Source organism: Furipterus horrens, unplaced genomic scaffold (genome assembly GCF_987537825.1).
Source record: "Furipterus horrens unplaced genomic scaffold, mFurHor1.1.pri manual_scaffold_2, whole genome shotgun sequence".
NCBI classification, from domain to species: domain Eukaryota; kingdom Metazoa; phylum Chordata; class Mammalia; order Chiroptera; family Furipteridae; genus Furipterus; species Furipterus horrens.
This window is the reverse complement of record NW_028327172.1, coordinates 162,944,395-162,950,256: the sequence shown is the minus strand read 5'-3', so window position 1 is coordinate 162,950,256 and position 5,862 is coordinate 162,944,395. Positions and strand designations below refer to the sequence as shown.

General features: G+C 38.9%; 1 pseudogene; it reads right to left on the bottom strand.

Moving 5' to 3' along the window:
- Nucleotides 1-3,170: 3,170 nt before the first annotated feature.
- LOC150019846 (kxDL motif-containing protein 1 pseudogene) lies at nt 3,171-3,753 on the bottom strand (annotated as a pseudogene).
- Nucleotides 3,754-5,862: the final 2,109 nt, after the last annotated feature.

Genomic DNA, 5,862 nt, shown 5'->3' with positions numbered 1-5,862 from the left:
TCATCTTCTGAGTTTCAGACTCTTGCCTAGCCTGAAAAAAACTGAATTTTGCATAAATACGTACAGTAGAGTCCAAGTTTTAACAAGAGATTAAATTCAGAATTTGGTTAGTGAGGTGAAATCTCATATACTACAAATTATTCCCAAAGTAATCCTTTCCTTTGCCCATAAAAGTAAGCATGCATAATTTTTAAATGTACGGCAATATGTATAAATTGTAGTACTTTGTGGTCGAGGGCACGCAAGTAATTCCAGCAGGCAGAATGGGTCAAACAGGGCTCCCGCAAGCTCAGGCAGGTCAGCACTGAGCAGTGCAAGCACCTTCCTTTTATTGAATTTTGCAGATATGCTAACCAACAGGGAGGGTCCAGGAATGAGCTCACAGGCACATTCCAGGAATGATTACAATGTACTTGAAATTTACAACAGAGGAAGCTTAAAGGATTAACTGAAGAGAGCGCTTCCTGATAAACAAGTCTATATATCCTCTATAAGTTCAAAAAAACAGAAAAACAAATCCAATCACTTATTCCTTCAAGGCTATGGAACCCATGCACTGTTCCTTAACCACTAACAGAAAGCAATCAAGGTTAAACACCATTTGTGCTTAGTTTTGTTTGATTTCCTTATCAACATCAGGGAAGATGGAGTACTCAGCAAGATTCTTTTTAAGTCACAGGATGTCTTTAAGATCCTGAGGCCTGAGCAGTCAGAGACTGTCGGCACCAGCCAGTCCAACTCACTACTTGGATCATTAAACACCTGGACCGAGAGGCATGTAAACATACCTCAAATCAGAAGTCTTGATTTCCAGCATCAATAAATGTATACTTTCTACACTAATATACAGTATATGATTCTAAAGGAGTGTTTTGCTTCTCCGCTGTGCATCCCCACAGAGAACATGTGGCAACGTCTGAAGACATTTTTTGTCTTCAGAAATGGTGAGAGCCTGAAACGTTGACTTGTAGTGTTGAAGGTTAAGGTCAGCCTTTCCAAAATGAAATGAAAACATGGAGGAAAGAAATGGCCATGATTTTGCTATGCTTTAAATTAATAGCTGGTCTGCTACTAATGTATGCATAACTATTGTTTAAAATTGTGGTAAAATAAGCATAATATAAAACCACCTTAAGCATTTTTAAGTTTACTGTTTGGTGGTGTTAAATACGTTCATATTTTACAACCAATCACCAGCGCTCTTTTCCCTTTGCAAAACATTAATTTTATACCCATCCCACAACTCTCTTTACTTCTTCACTACACCCACTCCTTAGCAACCACCATTTTATTTTCTGTATGAATTTGACTACTAGCTGCTTCCTGTATGTGGAGTCATACAGTATTTGTCTCTTTGGTCACTGGCTTATTTAACTAACATAATGTTCTTAAGGCTGTTGTAGGTCAGAATTTTTTTTTATTTTAAGGCTGAATAATATTCCAGTGTATACCCTATTCCACATTTTGTTTATCCATACAGACATTGATGGACACTTGTCTCCACCCTTTTGTCTCTTATGAATAATGCTGCCATGAAGTTAGGCGTACAGATATCTTTTTAGGACCATGCTTTAAATTCTTTGGGATATGTACCCAGAATGGAATTAGTGATGATGTGGTATTGCTATTTTTAATTTTTTGAGGAGCCACCATACTGTTTTCCATTGCAGCTATACCATTTGATATTCCCACCAACAGTGCACAAGGATTCCAGTTTTTCTAGATCCTCACCAATTCCTGTTTGTTTTTTTGTTTATGGTAACCCTCCTAACGGGTGTGGGTGATTCATTCGTGCAAGTAAAAGGATTGCTTTATACAGATCTTATTAGTGGGGTTGCAGGAAATGAGTTTTCGAAACAAAATATGTTCTTCAATTGATACTTTTGAAACCTGATTCTGTGTAGTGTTTTTAACCACGCTAGTGGATCTTAATATAAAGATGAAAACTACCCCCAAATATTCCCTAGTGTTTCCAAGTATTAGAATATTCACTATTGACTTATAATTCTTTATAAACTTAATGATACTTCTTTCTTTTTTTTTTTTAATTTATTGATCATTAGAGAGAGAGAGGAAGGAAGAGAGAGAGAAAGAGATTTTGTTCCACTTCTTTATGCATTTGTTGGTTGATTCTTGTATGTGCCCTGACCGGGGATCAAACCCACAACCTTGGTGTGTTGGGACGATGCTCCCACCAATGGAGCTACCCGGCCAGGGCTGATTCTTATTTCTTAAATAACTATTTTATATCCACAATTGTAAGAAATGAAAGTGTTTTAAGAAAGAATGGGTAATCAGTCAGTTGGTTGCAGATTTCTTTTAAATTACTGTAGTGTAAAACAACATGGACAAGTGGATTTCATACGCCTCTGAAACAAATTCAGGGCATAAAAAGGACACAAATAATTAAAATAATCCTAATGAGTCAATGCCTTCTATTTCTTTTTTTTTTTCTTTTTAGTAACAGAGTTTTATTGATAACCACCGAACAGCATCTTTAAACATCGAATACAAAAATATTCCATTAAATTCTGTTTCCCAAGGTGGCTCGGCTTGTTTCATGAAGGCCCTGGGAGAGGCCTGCAGGTCCCTCAGAGTTCACACCTCTGGTCAGGCAGATATGGACCTCATCACACTTGTGGCTGAGTGGATGGTCGTGAGCTTTCTACAAATGTTTCAGAAACCTTAAGATACTGATTGGAGAAAATATTTAATACTTTTGTTGAAGGAAGGGACAGGGACATTAGAATTATGTGCAGGAATGAGGTGGGGTGAACTCAGACATGACAGTGCTTTCCCACCTCAAGGAGGTCCTGACCAGGGTGCTGAGAAGGGATATCTGGTTTTTGTCTTTGGGAACCCTTTAAGTGTTATTCAGAGCAGACCTGAGGCCTGGCTCTGGCAAATCTTCCTTGTGCCCAGCCCAATGACTCCAAATGGTTGCTTATCCCCCAGCCTGGAAGAGGGTCTGAAGGAGAGAGATGCTCTCAGTGAGGGAGTGGGAATGACAGATCCCCAGAAATTCCACACACCTAGGAGGGAGCCTTGTCTCCCAGGGTGCCGTGGATGACAGAATAAGGTGGCAAAGTCGACCATCTGGAGACAGGGTTACCCGCCACCACCTCAGACACCTAGAGCCCTGTGACCCCTTGGAGCGCCTGGGAGCAGGGCTACTCGCCCGGCATTTCTTTGTTGTCCATTTGGCTGTGGCCATTGATGGCAGGGGAATCAGGCTACACGTGTGACAGGTCCTTGAAGCCAGGGCTGAAGGAGGGTGAGATGGTGTCTGGGCTGGTGTCACAGGAGCCTGTACTCTGTTCTGAGGTGGCAATGGTGGTTGTGGTGCTGGGTGGAATAGGATCTTCATCGTCGTCCTCCAGGAGGGATGCCTCTGGGATGTGACTGAAGGCCTCTGGGTGCTGCCTGGCCAGCTTCCCTTTCAGTGTCCTGATTCTGTGGAAGATGCTGTCCAGGTCCCGCTTCATCTCCACCAGGGTCCTCGTGTGATGCAGGAAGCGCTCGCTCATCTGCTGCAGGCGGGCACTTGACAGGTTGTTGAAGTTCGCCAGCATCTCATTGGTCTTCTCAAAGCGGTCCAGCATGTTCTTCTGGGCCAGGATGATGGCATTGACATCATCCACATTCACCATGCTCAAGATGCGGCTGCAGAAGACCCTCGAGGCCAAGTCCAGAGGGTCCATCTCTTCCTCCTCCTCCACTGCCTGCACATCTGGCGGCCTTGCTCACGCTTCCGGGATGCCTTCTATTTCTAAGGAAGATAAAATACCCATCTTGCACAAACCTACTGATATTAGAAGAGCCCATTTTATGAGGTCAAGATTATTCTTATATTAAAAATTACAAGAAAAGAAAACTGAAGACCAGCAGCCTTCATGAACATAGTTGCATATTGAATCAATGCCATCAAAATATAAAGACCCAGTTGCATCATGATCAAATAGCGTTATTCCAGGAACATGATGGTGGCTTCATAGTTGAAAATCAATTGCTGTGAATAAAGTAAAGGCAAGGACGCCACTCTTACCAGGTCTATTCAGCATTGTACTAAAGTTTATAGCCATGTAATAGGGCAAAGAGAAAGTAATAAAAAGTTTGTCAAGAAAGTACAATTACCTTCATTTACAGAGGACATCATGTGTACAGAAAATGCTAAAGATTCTACTTTTTTAACATAAGTCTACAACTAGTGAGTTTAACAACATCACATTGATAAAGGTCAATATACAAAACATCAATAATACTTCTCTGTACTAGTGTTAAAGTGTCTTGATTAGGCCCAAGGTGGAGCTGCTTATGTTAAGCCCATGTCAGCAAACTGGAGCTTACCTAAGTATCTGTGCTCAGCTCTCCCAGGAAATATAGGCCTACGCCAACCAATTGGCACTTGTCTGCTTAGCACATTGCCTAACCTAACTCCAACACTTCCCTTTGCTCCATATGAGGAAAGTAACTGTTTTAATCAACTAACAATGCCCAATATAACTCTTGTTCCTGATCGCTTTGATCTGTGAAACCCTCTCACTCTACAACTCTTGGAACCTCCTTTGTGTTTTCTAGACCGGATGTTTTCCAATTCATGAATTGCTAAATAAAAGCCATCTAGATCAGGAAATTAAGTGTATGAATTTTTATTTTGAATGGTTTGAAATTAAAAATAAAAAATAATTGCATCAAAAAACATAAAATAGTTGGGCATAATTTGAACCTGTTCACTAAAATTTACAAAACATTACTGAGACACCAAAGGCCTAAATATACAGGGATGTACCATGTTTGTGGATTGAGTTACTAAATTAAGATAACACTTCTGGCCTAAACTGACATATAGAATCAATGCAATTCAATCAAATTCCAGCAGGCTTCCTTTAGAATTGATAATATGATTGTAAAGTTTGTATGGAGAAGAAAAGGAACTAGAATAAGCCAAAACAATTTTGAAAAGAAAAAAATAATTTTGAAAGACTTGGGCTAAATTGACAATAACAAATAGAAGATGTTATTTCCCTAAAGATAAGACACAAACATCAATGAAAGAGGATTAAAAAATCTATTAATTGACCTACACATATGCCTAATTGATTTTTTGTTAAGGTTCCAAGTTAAACAGGGAAAGGATAATCTTTCCCAAAGTTAATGCATATCCACATGCAAGAAAATTAATTTCAAACTTTCCTTCCCACTACATATAACAACTTGAAATGGATGATAAATATGAAAGCTATAATTATAAAATCTGTATAAGAACTCCTCTGTGACCTAAGTTTAAGCAAAGATTTCCTAGACAACACACTATAAGCATGAACCATAAAAGAAAAAGTGGTAACTTGGGCTTTCTTAAAATTAATAACTTTTCTCTTAAAAAGACATTTTAAGAAAATGAAAACACCAGCCAAAGAACAACAAAACAGTATTGATTAAAAAATTGTTTTTAGAATTATTTTTAAATCTCTTAACAGTATAAGAAATTAAACATTTAACTGATTAAAAATTGGGCAAAAGATTTGAACAGTTTGCCAAAGAAGATATCCAACGGCAAATAAGCACATTAAAGATCCTCCACATCATAAGCCATTTCGAAAAGGCAACTAAGTCACAATGGAATCACACCGTACACCCACTAGAACAGCTAAAATAAAAACATCTGAGAACTCCGAGTGACAAAAACCAATGGGAGCATCTGAAACTGATTCATTGTTGCTACAAATGAAAAATGGTTACAGTCACTTTTGAAAAACATTCTTGTAAAATAGTTCAATATGTAGTTATGGCTTGCCTCAACAATTCCACTCCCAGGTACTTCCCAGGAAAAATGGTAAATTTTATGTCCCCATAGAGACTTGG